Source organism: Dipodomys merriami, unplaced genomic scaffold, assembly GCF_024711535.1.
Source record: "Dipodomys merriami isolate MVZ:Mamm:240054 unplaced genomic scaffold, mDipMer1.0.p SCAF_3, whole genome shotgun sequence".
NCBI lineage: Eukaryota > Metazoa > Chordata > Mammalia > Rodentia > Heteromyidae > Dipodomys > Dipodomys merriami.
The window spans coordinates 29,502,360-29,526,989 of record NW_027204492.1 but is presented as its reverse complement, the minus strand read 5'-3'; the positions used below and the strand labels follow the sequence as shown (position 1 = coordinate 29,526,989).

Here is a 24,630-nt window from a genome sequence, read left to right as displayed (position 1 = left end):
GAGTTTTATGGCAGTTTATATAGATAAATCAGCAGATAGACATGATTATGACTGTAATGAGCATATCAAATCGAATAAAAAATAAGATACAACAGGAGGAAGAATTCAAAAGGGGAAACTTTGTAACTAATCTACACTGTCAGAAAGGGGCAACTGAAATTTTTAATTCACCTATGAGATTGTCAGTTTCTTCATTAAAAGTGTATAAGGAATAGGAAGGAACAATTAAAAATATCCTAAGAAATCTCTTATATCTAACAACGTACAATTTGGTCCGCAGTAATTTTCCAGACCAATAATGTAAGGATGAAATAGACATGGAAACTATCATTAAAGAAGAGTAATGGGTACCTGTAACTATTAGAAGAGAATGAAAATTATAGAGAAAATCTGGATATAGTCACACACCAACTTCATCTGATACTTGAAGCTAAGCAACTTAGGGCTGATAACCATTTGGATGGGAGTAACTGTAAAACTAAAAAGGAAACAAAAAAACATCCAAAATATCTATACTGAATAGGAATATTTAATAATGTATTGATTAGCTGGAAGCCTGTAGTTCATACCTGCAAATCTAGCTACTTGGAAGGCTGAGATCAGGAGGATTACTATTTGAGGCCACCCCCACAAGAAAAGTTTGAAAGGCTACTTCTCAACTCACTGCTGGGCACCTTGGCCTATGCCTGTGATCTTAGCTTCATGAAAGGCTGAGATTAGGAGGATCACAGTTCCAGGCCAGCCCTAGGCCAAAAACTTCACAAGACTCCATATCTATGGAGCAAAGCTGAACACAGTGACATATGCCTATCATCCCTGCTATGACAGAGAAATCATGACTTGAGGTTGTACCTATATAAGAAACAAGATATTAAATAACCAGCACAAGAAAAGGGCACACGGTATGGCTCAGTGGTAGATCACCTGCCTAGCAAGCATGACGCCTTGAGTTCAAACCATATTATTGTCAAAAAGAACATGCATTGACCACAGTTAGAAAGTAAAGGACAAATTACTCCTATCTTATCATTGTGGGAAATCTTAATCAGAGAGGCAGTCTGATCTTCTGCTTAAATTCTTATATTCCACATGTGATGTATCAAAATGTGCATCCTGTAATCCCATGTGATGAAATACATGTGAGAGCCCGACATAATCCTAAAACAGTGAGGCTGTTACTGTATAGACATAGGCTATTTTTCACTGTCAGACATACATTAGTATTCCCAAAATCATGAAATAAAGGATTTCTCTTATGGAAAAGGAGGAAAAAATAAAATATTTAAACTATGCCTGTGTGTCTCAAATTTTTAAGTAGGAATTGAAGTTAAAATCACAAAGCCTTGATATTCAAGGGGAACTTTAGAGATTATGTAGGTTTTATCATATACATAGTGGCAAATTTGCCCCTCAACCATTATTCTTACCAAGGTCAATAAACCTCCACTTGGTTACCTCTAGTAATGGGAACACCCCATACTCAGATAATGATCCATTCAATATTGCAATAGCCTTATTAGAAAATCCTCTGATACTGAAATGACATCTAGTTCTTTGAATTTCTATCCACAGAATCTAATGTTTAAGACTATAAATACTTAAATCTGTAAATTAATTCATGATATATTTTATGTATAATAAAATTTGGGTTTCATAAGCTATGAAAGGTAATAAGCCAAGCAGTAGCTATATTTATTTATTTATTTATTTATTTATTTATTTATTTATTTAATTTTTTTTTTGGTCATGGGGCCTGAACTCAGCCTGGACACTGTCCCTCAGCAATTCAGCTCAAGGCTATTGCTCTACCACTTGAGCCACAGCGCCACTTCCGGCTTTTTCTACTTATGTGGTGCTGAGGAATCAAACGCAGGGCATCAGGCATGCAAGACAAGCACTCTACCACTGAGCCACCTTCCCAGCCCAGTAGCCATATTTCTATCCCAGGGAAATAATAAATTTGGGAGCCAGGCATTGGTGTCTCACGACTGTAATCCTAGCTACTCAAGAGGCTGAGATCTGAAGCTCCACAGTTCAAAGCCAGCCCAAGCAGGTAAGTCCATGAGACTCTTATCTCCAATTAACTTATCAAAGCTAGAAGTGGCCCTAAGTTCAACCCCAGGACCAGTATAATAATTAGTAATAATAATAATAATAATAATAATAATAAATTGGGGCCTTTTTAGAGTATGTAATAATCAAGATTACTAACTGATTTTGTATTCATAGTACAAACTGAAGTAAATTTTTAATCCCTACAGAACTTTACAGAACTTTAAAAAGTTCACAGAAGTTTATGTGAACATCTGTGTGGGAAAGGTTACTTTTCAGCTGGTATCATAATTACTTTTGCCATTCCCAGAGATACCAGTGCGTACTCTTTGAAGGCAGACTTCAGGCCTGAGTCTCAAATAATTATTCTAGCTAGTTGAAAACAAATGATCCCAGAATCAGAGAATTGGAGTTCTAGTCTTTTTTTGTGGATGATGGTACTGAGGCTTGAACTAAGAGCCTTGTGTTCTCACTTGGCATTTAATTCAAGGCTAGTGTTCTGCCGCATGAGCCACACCTCCATTTCCAGCTTCCTTGCTTGCTAATTGGAGGTAAGAGTCTCACGGACTTTTCAATCCAGCTGGCCAGATCTCATCCTCCTGAGTAGCTAGGATTTTATGTATGAGCAACTCATATCAGGCAAGGAGATCCAGTTTTTTTAAATAGAAATTTTACTTTTCTTGGGTAACTTAACATCTCTGAGCTTCCTCATCTATAAAGTGAAAGGCCGGATAAATGTAGCAATACATTTAATTCTGATTAATAGATTTTTTTTCCTTTGTCAGTGGACCTCAACTGCAAGAGCAATGTAATTTTGTGACTGCTGTTATTCTGAAGCCATGCTCACAATCTTACATCATAATAATGAGACAGGAAAGATAAATTAAATTCATGGTAAGATACTGACATACTTAGGAAACTTATTGCTAAAGCAGGCAGCCTTTCAATCAATTCAATCTATATTTACTGTTTCACTACATACAAAGTAATCATTTTCCAATATTATATGTGTCTAAAGGATTTTAATGGGTTATGTGCTTGCTAGTTAACTAGTGCAGTATTAACACATACATTTAACCATTACCCAAACATAATTACAGTATGACACTGGTACTTTTATCTCACACAAAATCTACATCATATATATATATATACATATATATATATCCCTTAATTTTTATTACCCTTACCTTAAATATGTTTCTTTATAAGTAAATTTTTTGGGGGGGATCCGGTCGTGGGGCCTGAACTCTAGGCCTGGGCACTGTCCCTCAACTCTTCAGCTCAAGGCTAGTGCTCTACCACTTGAGCCACAGACAGCACCACTTCCGGCTTTTTTCTTTTTGCTTATGTGGTGCTGAGGAATCGAACCCAGGGCCTTGAGCATGCAAGGCAAGCGCTCTACCACTGAGCCACCTTCCCAGCCCTATAAGTAAATCTTTAAAGGTATAACAGTCTTTTCTATATGGAATATCTTTCATTGACTCAGCACATTGTCTTACAAACTAAGAAAAATGATGTTTATATAAAGATTACTTCAAATAATATTATTATCAAGCCAGCAAAATGGTATACAAAGCCATTCTAAAATGTCTCCTAGTTAAGACAATAATTAGTCTACAGTTTTTACTTGAAATGTAAACTATAATACCTTAACAAAAGTTCAGCAAGAACCAGGCACTATTGCCTCATACCTGTAATCCTAGCTACTCAGGAGGCTGAGATCGGAAGATATCAGTTTGGAACCAGTCATGAGTCTATTATCCATGATTCTATTATCTCCAATTAAGCAGAAAAAGCTGGAAATCAAGTTATACCTCAACTGATAGTGCAACAGTGTTGAGTGAAAGAGCTAAGCAAGGGTGAGAGTCCTTAAATTCAAAACCAGTAATCCCCCTGCCAAAAAAAGACATAGAAGAAGCTCATCTGTACCATAAGTAAAAGTCAAATTTCTTCTTCTGAAAAGACAAAGGAGGTAGAGTTTTTGCCCTATTCCTCCTACAAAGTATGAGAAGCAAACATAGACATTCTATATAAAGCAAATATACCATGATTCTGAAAGTGATAAGAAAATGAAAACAATCTAAGTATCTCAAGACCAAATACAGTAGTCAGAAAAGAAAAGTTTGTTTTCTCCAATCAAAGAACTAGGAAAGGGACAAAACAGCAAGACAGAAAACACTTAGACAACAACCACTACTCCAGCTAAACACAACAACAAAAAAGGTGGCACTCTATCCATGTCAGTAAAGGGCTGATGGGGAGGTAGACTTCTTCCTTCCATTGAGATGGTGATAGAGGAGGTCTAGTGGATAATTGGGACTTTCACCACTACCTGTAGTTACATTAACAGCCCTCCCTCATAGTGTCAATACAGGGTCTATAAGGAGCAGTAACAAGGTACTCCAACTCCCCTTAGGAAAAGAAGCACCTCTCAAGAACTACTGGGGAACCACGACTTCCACTTGCAGTCATTGGTAAGGAGTTAATACTCTTTGGGTACTAACAGAAGTCAATGGGGGAGTCTGGGAGTCTATACCCACAGGGTAGTAATAAGGTAGCATTCTCCCTTCCTGTGACAGCGAGGTGTTAAAAGAATGCAATCAAAACCAAATGTTTAAATAAGATCCAGAATCTCATGACATAATGCCCCAAATTTCTAGATTATCACACAAAAATCATGTACCATACCAAGAACCAGGAAGATCAAGCTTGATGAGAAAAGAATTAATAAATGTCAACGCCAAATGACAAACATATTGGAATTATGTGAGAAAGAAGAAGGACAGCAATCTGAAAATGTTTCAATGAGCAATTATGAATATGCTTCAAAAAAGAATTTCAGTAAAAAAAAAACAAAATTCTCAGTGAAGAAGAACATCTAACGAATAAGCAAATGAAACTTTGAAAACTAAATGATACAATAATAAAAACAAAATATTTAACTGAAGAACACAAGAGACAGAGGTTGGAATGAATTGGAAGATAGAACAACATTCACTAAACAATCTCAACAGAAAATATGGACTGAAAAAAGTAAGGAAATCATGAGGGACCTCTGAAAGATATTAATACAAGTTTGAACATTATGTCAGTCCACCCCTTCATTAGCAGAGCACATTTTAAGACTTTCAGTGGATGCTTGAAAGTAGATACTAACAAAATATATATTGACTACTAGGTCTGATAAAATTTAATTTATAAATTAAGCTAGAAAGAGAATAATAACAATAATGAAAGAGAACAATAATAATAAACTACTATAACAAGTTCTCACAAAGTAACACCCTCCCTTCCTACCCCCCTCCCCAGGCTTACTCAAACACAAGCATTACTATAATTTGAAAAATCAATTTGTTGCCTGGCATGATGATGCATGCCTATAATCCCAGCTATGTGGAAAGCATAGCTAGGAGGATAGAGGTCTAAGGCCACCCCAGGCAAAAACTCAAGACCTTACTTGAAAAGGCAAAATGGTAGTGCACCTTCCTAGCAAGCAGCTTAAGGCTCTGAGTTTAAATTCCAGTACTCTGTGTGTGTGTGTGTGTGTGTGTGTGTGTGTGTGTGTGTGTGTGTGTGTGTGTGTGACAGAGAGAGAAAGAGAGAGAGAAAGAGGGAGATAAAACAGACAAGTAGACAGCAAACAGACAGAAACAGTCATTCTGATAACTAAGATAGCTAACACAGGTAATACATATTTCAATATAACAAAATTGTTCAAGTCTTGAGCAGGACATTCTGAGCAGGACATTACTCAGAATGGTGTGAATTTAAAATGTGAATGGTTTATTTCTAAAGTTTTCCAAATAATACTTTTAAACTGAAATTAACCATGAATAATTAAAAATACGCAAGCTGAAACTACTAAAAACATAACCAGAAATGGAGCTATGGCTCAAAGTGATAGAGGGATAGTCTTGAGCAAAAATAGCTCAGGGACAGCATCCAGGCCCTGGTTCAAGCTGCACAACCAAAAAGAATGTTTTCAACATAGTGTTTTGTACATTTACAACTTTGGCCTAGGGGTGGGCAGTGGTAGTTGTGGAGATGGGAGGGAAAGGATGGAAGGGGGAAACAAAGGAGGAGGCAACAATGCTCAATAGGAAATGTACTCATTACCTTGCTCATGTAACTGTAACCCCTCTGTACGACATTTTTACAATAAAAAAATACAAAAAAAAGAAACATATAGTTTCACTTTATTAGCTGTTTTTGTCTTCCCAAATACATCTTTCCAAAATAAATACTCATGTATATGCTTTACTAAATGGATCTGCTGCTGTGGATTAAAAATAGAAACATATTAATTAAAAAAGCTGTGCAAACTCTAAATAGGATGAACTGAAAGGAATCTACTGTAAAACATGGCATACTCAAACTTTCAGAGATTATTAACAAAATTTTTTAAAGCATCAAGAAAGAAATGACACCTTATTTTTTAATCAACAGCAGATTTTTCATCGGAAACAATGGAAGCGATAAGGTAGGGACAGAAGACTTCAAATACTGAAAGAAAAGAACTAGCAATGAAAATACCCTTCAGAAATGAATGAGGATCAAGGAATAATTCTCAGAAAGAAAACTAAGCATTCACTGTCAGTAAAACCACCCTAGAAGAAGAACCTAAGAGGGAGCTGGGAAGGTGGCTCAGTGGTAGAGTGCTTGCCTTGCATGCCTGAGGCCCTGGGTTCGATTCCTCAGCACAATATAAGCAAAAAGAAAAAAGCCGGAAGTGGCACTGTGGCTCAAGTGGTAGAGCGCTAGCCTTGAGCTGAAGAGGTGAGGGACAGCGCCCAGGCCCAGAGTTCAGGTCCTACGACCGGACCCCCCCAAAAAAAAGAAAAAGAAGAACCTAAGAAAGTTCTATAATCTGGAAGAAAATTATGAGGAATCTTACATCAGGAAGTAAAACATGATAAGAAAAACACATATGAATACAACTTTCCCTTTTTCTATTCTTGGGAAAGATTCCTTGAAATTATTAGCATTTATGAAACAATTCTATATCTTTATTGTGGATGTGGTTACACAAATATATAATATGATAAAATTACATAAAAACTGTATACACACTGCACCAATTTCAGTGTCTGGGCTATGGCAATATACTGTAGTTATAAATTCAAATAACTATGTAAACCCTGAATAGGATTAACTCAAGGAAATCTACTGGAGGAAACTAGATGAAGGATATACAGGTCCTCTTGTACTATCTTTGCAATTCACAACTACATTATAAAGTTTATATTTGGGGGGGGGGGGGTCGTGGGGCCTGAACTCTGGGCCTGGGTACTGTCCCTCAGCTCTTCAGCTCAAGGCTAGTGCTCTACCACTTGAGCCACAGCGCAACTTCCAGCTTTTTTTCTTTTGCTTATGTGGTGCTGAGGAATCGAACCCAGGGCCTCAGGCATGCAAGGCAAGTGCTCTACCACTGAGCCACCTTCCCAGCCCCAAAGTTTTTAGTTTAAGTACCACTTTATGTAATATACAGAAAGGACATATACTGATGCATATTGAACAATTTTTATTACATCTCACATGGTAACTGTTTTAAGCCTTTCAATTAGGAAATCAACATGGTTGGGAAATAGAACAAATATTTTTCAATAAGTTACAACTAGGAAAGCCTAACTGATTTAATTCCTACATGGCACATTCAATATGTTTGTCCTGAAATATTATGATACAAAAATTTATGATATGACACAAAAACTGATTGTTTCTGTTGCAGATTTTATGGTATACAGGAATATATGCTGTGCTTTATCAGACTTTATAAAAGAATAAGAAAAATGAAATGAAGAAAAAAATTGAAATTTTATTGATATGCACGTCATGTTTCAAAAGCTTACCCAAAGTTAGCTTTAAGTAAATTACATTATGCTGAAGTATAAAGATGTTTTGAATGGATAGTATCTATTTCATTGTACACCATCTCAAACAAATACTTGTGCAGCAATGTTCTAAAAAATGGCTTAACAAATATACCAAACTCAAATCAATATTACTTATATCAGTATTCATTTAACTGGAATGTTCTCATAATTCTTAGGAGAAAAATAAATGATAATAAAAATGTTATAGCAAAGGCCCTTTAGAAAGATAAGTATTAAAATGTTTCTACAGTACAGGAATAAAAGTAAAATAGAAAATGTATCTCTGAAACTTTAAACTTAGAATCGAAAAGCTTGTGTTAAAGCTATCCAGTGTGTCCCCTCTCAGATCCAAAAATGTAGTTCCTTTTAAGGAAATATACTCATCACTGCTCATGCAAATAAGCTGCCTTATAGGCATAACAAATCTTGATCTATGTGCTGATGTGGGGTTTTTTTGGTTATGCTTGGTTATCATGCTTTACATTTTTTAGATGAAAATTAATGTAATGTAGAGCCCTGCTTATTCTCTTTGTGTTTTGTACTAAAATACAGTATACCATATTAATTTGCAAAACAGTATCATTCTTTAATAAAATGGTTTCCAAATGCATCAGGAAGGTTCATGATTTTCTTCATGCTAATTTGTCTAGTCTCTGAATAACTGGAAAAGTAGCACAGGCTAATACACAGCTGCTACCATGTTCTCAATTACTTAAGGAATTTTACACTTTATTGGCGTAACATGAGAGTTTATGCAATTGTCTACAGTATGTCATGACTAATACATGCATATTACTAATATTACAAGCTCGTTGCTTGGGCTTACTTTTTTCAGTAAGAAAAATTCTGACATTGTTATGTTAAATATTTTGGAAATTGGTGGTATATCATGTTTTTGCCTTTGAGCAAAAACTTGAGAAAAATGGGGTCATAAGGATTCTAACCCATTAATACTTTGATGGGTTCATAATTTAATGGGCTACTGGGAGATAATAAAACTTTGGAAGTAAGTAGGCCATTGGGGAAGGCATCTTTTTCTCTCTTTGTTCTCTTTCTCTTCACTTCTGCCATAATATTCAGCTTCACCTCCAGCCAAAAGCAATGGAGCTAGGCAACCACAGACTAAACTTCTGAAACTGTGAGCTAAAACAAATCATGTCTCCTACAGGTTGATTTCCTCAGGTAGTTTGTCATAGCTACAGTAAACTAACAAGTTTGAAGTTTTATCCTGGAACAAATACATAGCCAATGTTTTAGAGCTATTATCTCCAAATAAATTAGATTTAAGGTTTACATTAAAGCTGATGCATAGCAGGGGTTCTTGGTTATTCTCTAATATAGGTTTTTCTCTTAAAGCAATACTATTTTTCATTGGGCATAGTCATGAGTGAAGGACTGTGTTTTGCAACCCCCTTTGTAAGCAGATGTCACCATAAAACTAAGTTCTGGTTAGTGAAATATATAAATGTGGTATATGCAAACACTTAAGGTATATACTTAAATGGACAAAGTGTATTTTCTTCTACTCCTTTCCAATGCCTTTGGATAGCATGTTCTTAAAGAACAACAAAGAGTAAACAGAAGGTAGAACTTGACCCTATTTTTCATTGCATTTCCAAATACCTCAGTCATTAAAATACTAATTCTTGTTCAATAAATTTATATATAAAATTCTTTACTTCCTCTTACAGAAATAAAGTGAGGTCCTACATACTGAGGCTAATTAAAATAGTTTTTATCTTCAAGTAAAGTAGATCTATCTATAAAACATGGAGCTAGACATAATCCACATAAATAGTCCTCATAACCTCATAAACCATTTCAGACTCTAAACCATTTTAGGCACTAATTTAAGCAGAAAACCAAACTACTAGGAAAAATAATAGACTACTATATTGTAACTGGTTCATTTTTCAATAAATATTTTTTGTGACACAAAAAATATGCTAAATAGTTTTTCCTAGGTGCCTTGGTTTTAGGATTGTTTTGTTTTGTTTTTGCAGAACTGAGGAATGAACTAAAGGCCTGAGTTAAATCTCCAACCCCTAAATCCTTCTTTGTAAATAATATACTTTCTCAGTCAGATTGGCCCTCTTCAATGTGAGCACTTTGGCTTGCCTTAAGTGATCAAATGTCCAACCCCTTTTCATATAGCATGATATCACAAATGCTTAATAAATCAAATCTAGCCATGAAAAAAGCAGCAGTATAATATATAGACCAATACATATAAATCCAGTGTCTTTAAAAAGTAACGTTAAACCTCACAACACCTGATTTCCTGACTCCAGGTAGCATCAGCAACTTTGGTGATAAAGCTGCACTTCCATTCATTTACTACAAAGGAACACTACTTTGTCCTCTTCTAGTGAAAGCAGAGCCATACCATCAGATTTTATTCTACCCAGCAGCTGTGACCAGACCACACCTCTCTCACACACAGAAGAGAGTCCATCTAAGGCAATAACAACTACATGAGCATTACAGCAAATCACTTTGAATCAAACAAGTCTGTTTAACTGAAATTTTGACCACAGAGTAGAAACTCAAGTACATAATAAGCATAGAGAAGTATGGTAAGATTTCAAAATAACTCTAAAAGTAAAATTATTTAAAATCAAAAATAATAAAAAAACCACAATCTAAAAATCAGTCATTTCAAGACACTGGTGTTACTTAGAATATCTGATTAACTCTATTATTTTTAATAATAATAAATAAATAGCAGTTTCTCAGTCTGAAAACAACACTGTAACTGATGACCTTACTGAAAACAAGTCTGCTGTTCTCTCTCCTCTCTGTCTGTCTGTCTGTCTGTCTGTCTGTCTGTCTGTCTGTCTGTCTGTCTGTCTGTCTGTCTCTCTCTCTCTCTCTCTCTCTCTCTCTCTCTCTCTCTCTCTCTCTCTCTCACACACACACACACACACACATACACACACACACACACACACACACACACACACACACACACACACACAAAGAGACCATGGGTTTAATTCCAACCAGCCTGAAATGCAGTTCTTGACTATCACACTATATTATTTTGTAAAGCCTAAGTAGCTGAAAAGTAATTTTAATCCAACTATTTCAAAAGATCTGTATAGAGTATCATGGTGTAAATATTGTATTTTCAATAACATACCACTCCAATCCTGTATCTCCACCAAAAAAGAGGGAGGGTTGTATTTATATCAATAATCTATCTACTAGTAACCTATGTCAGGTAAAACCCTAGACATACTACAATGTATTAGTGTGCACCCATAAAATTCTCAGGTAATTCTGGTTCTAGCCTGCTGTAAAGAACACTGAGCTACAAAGAAGTATCCAATAATACTAGTAACTTTAACAGTTTGAGGACTGAGTTATGCATTTATTCTACACATCTTTATTAGTATCGATTGGTTATACAACAGGGGTTCATTTTTACATGTCCTTATGTGAATACAATGTATCTTGGTTAGACTTCCCTGTCCATCACAACAGTTTTGTTTTAAATTAGAAGTCTGACAGATTTATTTACTACTATTGTCAATATTTTATGACAAATAAATGAAAAAACATATAATCAATTTGATTTAAGAATTTAAAATCAGATAAATAGATAATCCTCTGAAAAACTGACTAGAGAATCCTTAAGTCCACTGGTCCGAATGAAATTAAAAAGAGCTTTGAGAACAAATGGGTTGTAAGCTGAACAAAAACTAGCATTAAGACCCAAGTTCCACATGTTGAATATCTGAACAGGGAAGCAGCAGTACCAGTAGACACTATAGTTTCATTCCTTTCATGGTTGTATTTGTTTCAAAACACATGTTTTTTTTCCTTTGGAGGGAAGATAATGCAATTAATTGAAAATTGACTTTGGTGATGGTGGCAGAACACAGTGAATAGACTAAAGCCATTGGTTTGTACACTTTAAGTGGGTGAATTATAGGGTGTGTCAATTATGTATTTTTAAAACACAAGTTTGTGAGGTCAAATATTGCACACCAAAACAGATCTCTAATAGTCAATATAAGGATTTTGCAATCTTATTTACCCTCTGCCTTTTGTCTTTCAAAATAACCAGATGTGTACATATGATATTTACCTGCACACACACAGAAACAGAGGGAGAGAGAAAGAGAGGGAGAGAGGGGTGTGAGAGAGAGAGAGAGGGAGAGGAGAGAGAGAAGAGAGAGAGAGAGAGAGAGACAGAGAGAGACAGAGACAGAGACAGAGACAGACAGAGACAGAGAGAGACAGAGAGAGACAGAGAGAGACAGAGAATGAGAGAGAGGGATTTGGGCAATAAAATACAAATAATTTTCAATGAGACCCTCTTCAAAAGTGCCTTTTTCAAAGAATCTAGACACCACTCTCCTGTGATCATTCCTCTGTGTATTTCTAGACTCTCTTTTATAACCTTCCTTTTTTAAAGCTATCGTGTTCTCTTACACAATGCCCTTTGCCAGAGATAGAATGCAAGAACATGTTGTGGTGAAAAGCACAGAATCAATAAACAGACTGCATAGATTTTATCCCTAATTCTGACCTATTGGAGGTGAAACTTTGAGCAAATTATCTAAACTTTCCTGTGCCTTGGTTTCTTCGTCTGTCATTGAGGAAAATAACAGCCCATATCTAATCATATTATGATGCTTTAAATGTATTAATGCACAGAAATATTTGGAATGGTATCAGATTCATGGTGAGTGCTTTAATAATGTAGTACCATTGGTATTTATATTAGTATCAGCTGCCAAAGTTACCTATTTTGTTCTGGGTTGCCCCTAGCTAGATTGGAAGCTGTATCCAAGAAAAAAATATTTCCCTCTCCCCAATAGAGTTCTTTACATATACATACTCAACCAATGTCTAGTCAAGAGTGTTTAAATGAATGGTGCACCTGCATGATGCCAAAAGCATGTATAAAATTCCTTAATAAATACAAAACTAGTTTTAATAAGCATGATGTGTGCAAGAAAGTGTATGGCTATAGTTACAATTATGTCTAGCTCTACCAGTGATGTTTTGGCTATCATTCATTGTAAGGCTGGATATATTAAAGAATCCTTTGAAGTACAGAGCTTTTTGTATCATTATTATAAAAGCAATGAGTTAGAAACCAAGAGCATTGTACTCTTGACTCCACCTCACTCACAGCATTACTTAAATTCACTGCACATACTCCATAAGAATAAACAAAATAAGGACAGCTAGTTAACAATGCTTCAAAAGGAAGATGCACTATAAATAATGTGAACTACCTTGACACATAAGCTAATCACCATAGGAGAGAATAAGTCAAATATGTAAAAAAAATCCTTCTTTTTTTGCAGTGTAAGGGATCAAATCCAGGGCCTCACACTTCTAAAGAATGTGCTCTGAAATGATATTTTCAGGGAAATGGATGGACCTAAAACATGGTAAATGAGGTAAGCCAAACCACACAAGTTTCCCCTCAAATGCAGAAGCTAGATCTAAACTACATGATAAATTATACAGAACTCTAGACATTCACATACAGTTAGACCAAGTGAGGACAGTCTTTGGGGAGGAATGCAAAGGCATAATGCCTCTATGCTTCTAATAAAAGCACATATATGAAAATGAACTCCAGAAAATGGAACAAGAAAGAGGAGGTTTTTCTGTTATTTTTTCTGTGGGGGGGGGGATTAGGGGGAGCATAAAATGGAAACTATGTTGAAAATGAACTATACAATTTGTGGGTGGGGATGCAAGTGGTAAAACAGGGAAACAGAAAGGGAAGGGGTGACACTGTCCAAAAAGAAATGTACTCATTACCTAACTTATGAAATAGCAACCCCTCTCTACATTACCTTTATAACAATAAAAAATAAATGAAATGAAATAAAAAATAAGGGGCTGGGAAGGAGGCTTAGTGGTAGAGTGCTTGTCTTGCATACATGAGGCCCTGGATTCAATTCCTCAGCACCACATAAGCAGGAAAAAAGAAGCTAGAAGTGGCGCTGTGTCTCAAGTGGTAGAGCACTAGCCTTGAGCTGAAGAGCTGAGGGACATGCATAGGCCCGAGTTCAGGCTCATGACCAGCAAAAAAAAAAAAAAAAGAAAGAAAAATAAATAAAAATAAAAAAGAAAAGAAAATGTTCTCTGACACTAAGCTGTATTCTCAGCCCTAAAAGTATTTTTGAACATTATCTTTTCACCTCCAAATTATAGTAATAATGTGTAGTGAGCTAAACTATTAAAGCACTTAGATATATATTACCATAATGATTGTCACCAAAAATACTTCTGGGTATTTAGCATATATGATTGTTATATTACCTGGCTTTTCCCTTTTGTGTCTCTGAGGCCTTCCATAATCAACTTAGCTTCCACGAGAATACTGTGTCTCATATGTCTGTCATTGGAGCCAAAAGGAATTATGTAGGAAAGCAAGAATGGTAGCTTCATCTCAAAATGATAGACAATTGCTCCAATACTTGAACATGCTCTCAATTATCAATTTAATTGACTTATCCATTCATTTATCAATAGAGTTCTATCATTTCTTAGGGTATTATTAGATTTATGTCTAGAATTTGTATGAGAAAAGCTTAACCATATCAACATAAAAAGGTATTTATACAAAATTAGCCCTTTACCCAGTGACTTAACAATTATAAATGCTTTGGTTGTTTCTTTTTGGATATACTTAATTTGGAACAATTGGAAACAAGAAAAGAATGAGACCACTTTAATTATCAGAGGATGTTTTCAACATCTAAAAGTCAACATTGTTAGAAATGTAAGTCCTATCTATAATTCCAGATACTTGGAAGGCAGAGATGGGAGGGTCTTGAGTTAGAGACCAGATATGATGAAGTTTATGAGACCATATCTCAACAAAAAGAAAAGGGCTGGGGCCATACTTAAAGTGGGAGAGTACCTGCCAAGCAAGCATGAGACCCTGAGTTCAATCCCAGAACTTTCACATGCACACATATAGAACAACTACATTTATCATGTGACAAGAACTGTACTTAGTCCTTATGCGCATTATGTAATTAAATCTTTAAAACTACTAGATCAGATACGAAAAGGGAGCAAAACAAATCTCAGAGAAATAAAACTCATTGCCTAATATCAAACTGAGAACAAGAGGCAGAGTAAAGTTTTGAACTCAGCCTGTGATGCCAGTCCCTGAGATTTTACCCATTAAATTCTACTGCCTTCCCACTAAGAAATAGTCAAGAGCTGATCAGAACACTATTTATCTGTAGATATGTGTGGTCATTATTGAAAAGTGGAATCAAGAAGGAAAATCTACAAATCTGTAATCCTTTTATTGAATAGCCACAACTCCCTCACAGATTATAATGTGTTTCCTTTAATCACCGCACTCTAGAGCCATTCCCTTATGTTTGAGCAGTAACACAACAATACAGCAATGCCAGTCCCTGTGAACTGTGTCTGGCAGAAGCCCACAATGAAAAGTGGAACAGCAATAATGAAATCAGTTGAAAGATTCAGTGTTTGACTTCCCCCAGTTACTTCCACCCCCTTTCTTTACTTGCCTTCTTTATCTTTCTCATTTTGAGCAAATTAAGCCACTGCTTTGTAACAGCCATTGCTTTTCTACTTTTTAAACCATCACAAATTGGAGAAACCTTTGATCAACTCAAAGCAAACCTTGACAACTTTCTTCTAGAACTGAATACTCCAGTGACCAGCAACTAACAAAACATTTTTACTGAACATGTTGTAAATGAAAGCAACATTACAGTTAGCAAATATGACTTAAAATCAGTGTGACAGGTAAATGTGCACTTTGACCCCATTAATGGTGCTGCTTTAAATTCATGGTCACTGTGTTCTAATAATCGCTCTTCTGAAAATACCACTTGCTTGGTCAATCAGTCACTCTCAATCTTAGCTATGTCTTACCTGTTCCCCAAGAATCTCAACACATTTTAAGATTTAAACTATTATCTGACAGTGTGCATCCTTGTGTTAAAAGGAATTAGGCAACTTACAGAAAAACATTGATGGTCACAAGTCATCATGAAAATTTAAAGCTATGAAAGAAAATACATGCTTGTTTGACTAAAAGAGCAGATCCAAAGGGTCATCCTAGGTTACCATAGGTACCCTAGCAAACAAAGACTTGCTGGGAAGTTTTAGGTGTTACATCAAATTTTCATATGAATATTGCATTTTAAAATACAATGTGTCTGCATTTATTTACATATTTTTACATATTTTAAATAAACTACCTATTCGTGTTCCAAATCTTTGTATTAAGTAGATGCTTCAAGAAAGCACAAGCTTTAAAAAGTAAGGTAAAGAAAAAAAAGTATTATTTTTCCAATACATTTCCAGTATCTTTTAAGTACAGTGATTGTCATGTACCAATAGATTAACCATATTAACTCTAAAAAAAATGCTTGATTTACGAAATGAACCCCAAGATAGGAACTCAAGTGTTTTTTTTTCTTTGTTGCTGTTGCTTGTAATGTACTATGTGATTTTGTTTCTTTTGTATGTTCTTCCCCCATGGCATAACCCCTGTTGTCATTGTATTTGATTCTGGTGCCCTGCATCTTGTATGTACATTTTTCTAATTTGGGGAGGGGAAGGGGAATAATAAAATGCTGAAACATAGATACAGGTTGACCCATTGTAACACTGAGATGTACAAGACACTATGTTGAAAATGACCTTTACAACTTGGTGGGGAGGAGCTGGGGAGGTGGGGAGGGAAGGGATAGTAGGGGGAAAACAAAGGAGGGGATAACAATGCTCCATAGGAAGTGTACTCATTACCTTACTCATGTAACTGTAAGCCCTCTGTACAACATCTTTACAATAAAAAAGTGCTTGATTTAGTAAAAATATTTGTGGTATGAAAAAATAAAATCTAACCTTTGAAACTGCGGGAGGAAACAAAGAGAAAGCACAAGCTGCTTTACTTCATGTCACCACCCTGCTCCCTCAATACTTATTTGTTCTAGTCTAGAGGAGCCCAAAGTAGTGGTAAGGACTCTGTCAGAGTGTCTGTTTGTTTAGACTTAGAGCAATGCTTGGGATATAATATATATTTCATATATTTTTAACAAATTTGTAAAATGATTTCAAGGCTGTCAACTGAAGGAACTTGGGATAAATAATTACTGGCAATGGACAAAAATACAAAGATATAGGATATTCAGGTGTGATATACACATTGATAAGGGAGATCAATAAAAAAATACACTTTTAGTTGAATTGGGAAGACATGCTTACCTAGACAAATAACTAGACCAAATGTAATTAAAAAGAAATTCATGTAATAAACACTAAGACGTTTTAATTTATTCTAAATCTTTCCTTTGTATAATTTTAATATTAATGATTTCAAACTTAATGGAGAAAAATTATAACATAAACACATGATTCAATGTAACTATGGATGGAACTATATCTCATTTGTTTTATATTTTTTATATATCATTTTATTTTGTTGTTTTTGAATTTGACCCCAAGGCCTCACACATTCTAAGCCAGTGCTTTTACCATTTGAGTCATGTCTCCACCTCTTTTTCTTGCTGTTCATTTTTGAATTAGCATGTCCCTTCCTTCCTGATTGTGTGCCTAGAAGTGATCTGTCTACTTTAGGCTTCCTGATCCTTTCTCATAGGGATCACAGGTACATTCCACTATATCCAGCTTCCCTCCATGGAGATAGTCTCACAAACTTTTCAGCCCAAGCTGGCCTGGAAACATGATCCTCCTGATTTGAACTTCCCTCATATCCTGATATAACAGGCATAAGGTACTGTGTCCAATTATTAGTTGCAAAAGGGTCTCACAAACTTTTCTGTCAAGACTGACCTAGAACCATTCTTAGCCTCCAATGTAACTAAGATTATAGACATGAGCCACTGGTGCCCAGGTCTTTCTTCTGCTTTTAATACAGAGTTTATACATATGACATGTTTAATAAATATTTAGCAATTGCAAGGAATGAGTATCTAGCCACATTAAATAGGTTCTTAACTGAATTGCACCTCCCCAAAATTATCTTGTCCCAAATAACCATGGTTTTCTTTAAATCACACACACACACACACACACACACACACACACACACACACACACACACACACACACACACACACACACACACACACACACACACACACACAGGGGAAGTACTCTTAATGTGCTACTAGACTAAACAGTACTGGCAAACTTGAGGTCCTGATTCATTTCAATCATGTGATTCTGCCATATCTGTTGTCATATTATATAAGGCCTATACAACCAGCCCTCCCTATTCCATGATGTTGTGCAAATAAATTAGCATGTATATACATGGTAATAATCTATGCAGTAATCACTATGAGCAAGCTATTGGGAAAGATAAAGTATTTATTGCACTAATGTCCACTACCCACAGCAACAACTTACCACGTCCTTTGCTTAAGCACTTTCCTGTAAGTTGTACAATCTCTTGTTGGAAAATTATGAGGCCAGATGTGATCCAAATTCAGAAATTTCTCATTCCCCCTGTATATACCATATATTATGTAATGTGACACTGTCCAATAAACATATTACTAATTCTAAAGCAAAAGAAAAGAAACATTAACATTGAATAGAAAAAAGACTATACATATCTTCATGTCAACTCAATTGTTTTTTTAACCACTTGAGCATGTACAATTGACTTACAAAATGCAATTTTTATTGGTTTTCAGAGCTTTTGAAATTTGAAAATTGCAAAGAAATTTGGGGCCAGGCTAATCCTTATGAGTACTATAAGAGGTATGTTTACCTCTTCCTATTTTAGAGATGATGTAACTGAGGTACATAGAGGTTAACTAACCCACACAACATCCTAATTAAGCACTATGTTTTATGATTTCTCACAGAAACTGCTTTATAACACCAGATGGGTATATGAAAGGTAAAGCAGTAATAAATGATATAGATACCCCAAAATAATAGAAACATCTCTTAGTGTAAACAACTGAGTGTTTTGTTTATATTATATATAATGTTTCTATTTATTATTATTTATCCTCTGCAAAACATTTTTTAAATTTCAATGAGAAATTTTTTCAGCAATTGACTTTCCACAGGAATGACTCTTCCATGTTTCCCCTTGTTCTGAGAACCAAATCAAATTCTTTATCAGTACCTTTAGGCCTTACTTATCTATTATCTGACTCCTTTTAAGCTCTTTTTTTTCTTTTTTTTTTATTGCAAAAATACTGTACAGAGAGGTTACAATTACATGGGCAAGATAATGAGTACATTTCTTATCAAGCATTGTAGCCTCCTCCTTTGTTTCCCCTTCCCATCCTTTCCCACCCTCCCCCTGCCTCCCCACCCAATCCTCCCTGATCCCCCACCACCACCAAAGTTGTAAAGTTCGTTTTCTACATAACGACTTGTACATCTCATTGTTGCAATGGGTCCACCTGTATCCCTATTTAAGCTCTTTAACACCTTCTTTAACTACTGTCCCACCCAGCTCACTAGGATCTCACCAAACTGGCTTACAGTCTGCTCTTTTTTTTGTGGGGGGGGGGGGAAGGGGGACGAGTACTAGGTTTTTAACTCAAGGCCTTACACTTGCTCTGCTGGCACTCTATCACTTGAGCCACACCTCTACTCCTGCTTTTTGCTAGTTTTTTAGAAATGAAGTCTAGCAAACTTTTGTGCCCAGGCTGCTGACTCCAAATGAAGACCTTAAGGTCTCAGCCTATTGAGTAGTTAGGATTGCAGGCATGAGCCACTAGCACCAGGCTCTTTTTGGTGTCCTTGAGCATCAAATCTACTTACTTGTCTCAAAATCTAGGCTTTTACTCTTTTCTTTATAAGAATATTGTCTGATTATGTTACTGACAAGGTAGACCTGTCCTATCTTCTCTTTCAGGTCTCTACTCAAACATCACCTTCTCTGAGAGGCTGTATTTGTCAGGGTTCTCCAGAGACACAGAATACATACATATATATATATATATATATATATATATATATATATATACACATATATATTACACATATATAATACATATCATTATGTTACATTATATATTATTATATATTCTATATATTACATAGTATTATATATAATATAATAATATGCATTATATGTATATATGTGTGTATATATATTATATATATGAGAGGATTTATTAGGAGAATTCTGGCAGTGGAGGAATCATCTGCAGGCTGCTAATCTAAATCTTGGAATCCAAGTCTAAAGGTTAGCAAGCTCTGACATCTAAGGCAAGAGGGAAAGAATCTCACCTATCTCTGGAAGAGAGACTGGTTGGCCTTAGGTATTTGTTCTCTCTCCAGCCAATAGGATGATGTACCTGTGTGGAGGGAGGGGGTAGGCATGCATACCTAGTGACTCTTCCCCTAGTCTACTCAGAATTTACACAGTAATCCTGGAAAAATTCTCACAGACACATTTAAAATAAGGTTTTACTGAGTTTCTAAGTTTCCCATTATCTGGGAGTTGACACCTAAAATTACCAACCACTGAGGCCTTTCCTAACCACCTCTGCTAAAGTATGTCCTTTCTAGTTTTCCGCATCACATTCATTTCTTCATTGTTTTTCTACAATCCATACAGATGTTCTTCAGATGTTTCATCATCATCTGGTAGAGTACAACTATGATTATAGCCCACAACAGTAAGGGTCATAGCTTATGAGTTTTATCATTTTGCATAGTGTACAGCTTTGGACATAAAAGACACTCAACAGATTTTATAAAAATGAATTGCTATATGAGTATATCTAAACTGAAAAAGCCATTTTTTCTAATTTTTGTTTTTGCTAGTGTTTATCATTTTTCCACAAGCTTTCTATAGATTTTCTCAAATGTATGTCTCTTGCCAAACTGCTAGACATAAAAATAGGTTCAGGCCAGTATACTTAAGAAACAAAAATAGGGCTGGGAAAGTGGCTCAGAGGTAGAGTGCTTGCCTTGCATGTATGAGGCTCTGGGTTCGATTCCTTAGCACCACATAAGCAAAAAGAAAAAAAAGCCGGAAGTGGTGCTGTGGCTCAAGTGGTCGAGCACTAGCCTTGAGCTGAAGAGTTTAGGGACAGAGCCCAGGCCCAGAGTTCAGGCCCCATGACTGGACGCCCCCCCCAAAAAAAAAAAAAAAGAATTGGAGAGATTGATTGGAAAATAATGTAAACAAGTGGGATGGAACAATACAACATTCTCTCATATTACTTATGTAAGCTAATAAAAACTTATTTTTGTATTTTAAAAAATTACATCATTTGCCTGGTGTTGGTGTCTCATGTCTGTAATCATCACTACTCAGAATATTGAGATCTGAGGATCATGGCTTGAAACCAGACAGGGCTGGAAAGTCTGTGAGACTCTTATTTCCAAATAACCATGAAAAACTCAGATGTGAAGCTATGGCTCAAGTGGTAAGGCAGTAGCATTGAGCAAAAATGGTTAAGCACAGTGCCTAGGCCCTGAGTTCAAGTTCCAGGGCTGGCACATCAAAAATTATATCATTTGCTCTTGCAGCACAAACTAGTCTTATTGTGTCACTGCCAAAATAAGTGCTACCAGTACAGTGAAATTTACTCACCATCTTCTTTCCAACTAGAGTTCTTCGGAGAGTGCTTCCAATTAACGCACACTCTTAACAACGGTATCACAGTAGTCGCGCACTCAGCAAACAAATCTATGACTGTTAAGTCTAATGTTATCAATAAAAACTTGCAGTTAATGGAGCCAATATTTTTAGACCTAAAATGATGTCATGAGTTGCTTAATCCATTTTTCTCAGTTTTCAAGTTTGAGCAGTAGATGTAAATAATTTCCAAAAACACAGCTGTGAACGTCAGCATGCTCTGGTTCATTGGTATCTGCCTCTGCTTTCAGCTTCTCCATTCAATTTTCTTCACTCACTAATTACAGCATAGAAGGGTGCAAGGGAACATCAGTATGGGAAAACTAACACTGCAACTGCATGGAGAGAAAGTAACACAGCTAATAGTAAGGGGTTCATTGGGTAAGAACTATGAGATTCTAAAATGCTGCTTGTGGAGAGTTTATATAAATAGCAAATGTAGTATAAGAATTTGTGGCTTCTTTAAAAAAAAGAAAAAGAAAAAAGAAGGCAGGTGCCTTCCAAACAGAAGCAGTTCTAAGCTGTAGAGTCTCTCAGTTCCTATTAAATATGCTTAATAAGCAGTCTGTGCTAACTTGAGTGACTTTTCCGAAACCACCAACTACATTAAAATGAGAAACATCGTGATTTACAGATGGAAAAACAGCCAGGCATCAGAAATCCCACCAATCCATTCTCCAACAAGCCTGCTCAGGGAAGTTTAGAGCTATGTACGAGGATTACATACAAACACAAAGACACACAGTTTAAGTAGCTGTGGTTCTTGGACTAGGTTTTTGAAAGCTAGAGAGAAACTTTAAAGCTCTTAGCGGATATTTTTACTAGAGGATCTTTAATAGTACTTCTCCATAAACGGTAGACTAGAAATAAGACATCTCCAAGGGGGGAAAAAATCATTAGTCAAGTGTGATTAAACCCCAAAGGCCAAAAAACATTCAGAGCTGAAGCTGTCCGGAACTAAGTTAAAAGCCTGGAGGAAAAGTCCCAAGTGGGGGAGTTGGCAGCACAACCTCCCAACTTAGAAGGTTCTGAAGGAGAGATGGATTAGAGAACACAAAGTGGAAACTGGAAGAGGGGAAGGGACAGCAAGGCTGAGGCAGACAGATGGACCCCGGGCTATTAGAGCAACGACAGAGAAGCCAGGAGAAGAGGTTGGAGAGATGACAAAGAAGCCTAGGAAAAGTGGGCTCTGGGAAGGGTTCTAGAACTCACGGATGTGGTGAGACCAAGAGGGACTTACAGATGCAAAGGTACAGAAATCGGGGTGCGCACAAGCACGCGGGAACTGGAGGAAGGCGGGGGGGGGGGGGAGGACAAGGAGTGAAGCTAGTTCCCTGCCTAACTGTCCCTGGTGCACACAGCAACTCCAAGTGTCGCACCCCTGCGCGACTCAGGTCTCGGAGGCGCGAGGAGCGGCTGCGGCAGCCTCGGTGACTTCCCAATCCTGCCTCACCTGCTTGGCCACGTCCCCGGCGCCCTGCCGCTGCTGCGTGTCCACCAGCTGCTGCACCCCAACGGCCGAAGAGGGAGCGAGTCGTGCGGTGCAGCTGGGGTTCCTTTCCTGCTGCGAGGTACCAGCACCCGGACCTCTGCACCCTCTGTTTGCCCTGGCCACTTCGCCCTGACCTCGCGCACGCACAGGATCGCTGCTCCAGTTCTTTTCAAAAGTCCCCGTTAGAGGCTTCACTGGGAACAGAAGCTGAGCAGCAGCAGCGGCGGCAGCGGCGGCCACAGCGGAGGAGCCTCTGCCTGACCTCACCAGGGGGTGGGGAGCTGAGGGATGGGAGCACGAGCCCAGCTGGGGAGGGGAGGGAGTGGGAGTGGTGGGAGGGAGCTCACAGGCGGGCGGGGGCAACATGGCGGCGGGGGGCGGGGGGGGGGGGACGGTTAGGCCAGGCGGCGCCTGCGCGGGAGGCCTGGGGAGCTGAGGCTAGGAGAGTGTGGGGTCAGCGTTGAACTCCTCCGCCAATGCGTGGTCAGGCTGGTCCCGGAAGCAGGATGACCGCCAAGTGGCCCTCAAGTCTTAGAAACCAGGACACTTGGGTGGGAGCCCACATGGCTTCTGGGGCCCAAAAGGCAGAAGTGAAAATTGTCAAGTATCCAGGGACAACAATGCAGAAGCCCCGGGTTAGCCACGCCAAGGAGGTCACTAGTACATCCTGCCAGCCATGGCTTTGACCTCTTTCATGGTTACCACGGAGTGGGATGGGGGGTGGTCCAGTAAAGAAGGTACCCTGAAAACTGGTGTCACTTCATCCTCAGTGGGACTCCCATCCCCAAATAAGCCTGCCCCACTCTGTCCTTACAACTAACATTTCATCGCTTTTATAGCAAGCAGAGTGCTTCCATCTCTCCTGGAGTACAAAGTAACAAGAAAGGTGAAGACTAACTACAAATACAGCAGTCTGACATATTTTTCCTGTCTACTGTTAGCCAAGTTCTGAACTATCAACTTACTAAACTCTGATACTCTGCCAACTACACACTACCATCTCCCTTTTACAAGTAACAAAACTGAGGCAAAATGAAGCAATTTGCCTACATGAAAAAAAAAATGACTTGATAAGCAAAGCAGGACTCAGGATCCCAGAAGTGTGCTTCTGGCGCCCCAACTCTTAAACAGTGTGCTCTAGTGCTGCCAAACTCTGAGTATTCATTTTCTTTCCAGTTCTGTCAGCCCAGCCACCAACTAAAACCCCAGTCAAGCCAGTTTTTCCCCTTGTCTATTTCTAGTCATTCTTTGCCTTCTTGGTGGCTATAGCCTGAGGCCACCCTCGTGTACCTCCTCAATCATTTCTATTTATAATTCCACACATTTCCTTGGAAAAATACTGGTCATCAACCTTTTTAGTTTTCTTTCACCAGTAAGGCTTTGCTTTGACTGTCTTTCTTTTCACTGCCTGATTCCCTGTTACATCTACCTATTTTTCAGATTTGAAGCACTTATTTGGTTGATTATTTATTTGTTTTATTGAGACTGGGCATTGAATCTAGGTCCTTGTGCATGCTAAGCATGAGTTCTTCAAAATTTTGGCTCCAGACTATCATATGAAATATTTGATTCTATGTCTACCTTCATCATACAAGTCC

At 37.3% G+C, this 24,630-nt stretch overlaps 1 protein-coding gene across 2 annotated transcripts in view; it reads right to left on the bottom strand.

Moving 5' to 3' along the window:
• Positions 1 to 23,250, bottom strand: part of Klhl13 (kelch like family member 13) — a 164,661-nt gene extending 141,411 nt beyond the window's left edge. The window contains exon 1 of one of the 2 annotated variants that reach the window (XM_070039852.1): positions 22,994 to 23,250. The gene's annotated coding sequence lies outside the window, so the exon portion shown is untranslated. The remainder of the gene's footprint in view (positions 1 to 22,993) is intronic. The other variant, XM_070039857.1, reaches the window with a different exon arrangement.
• Positions 23,251 to 24,630: the final 1,380 nt, after the last annotated feature.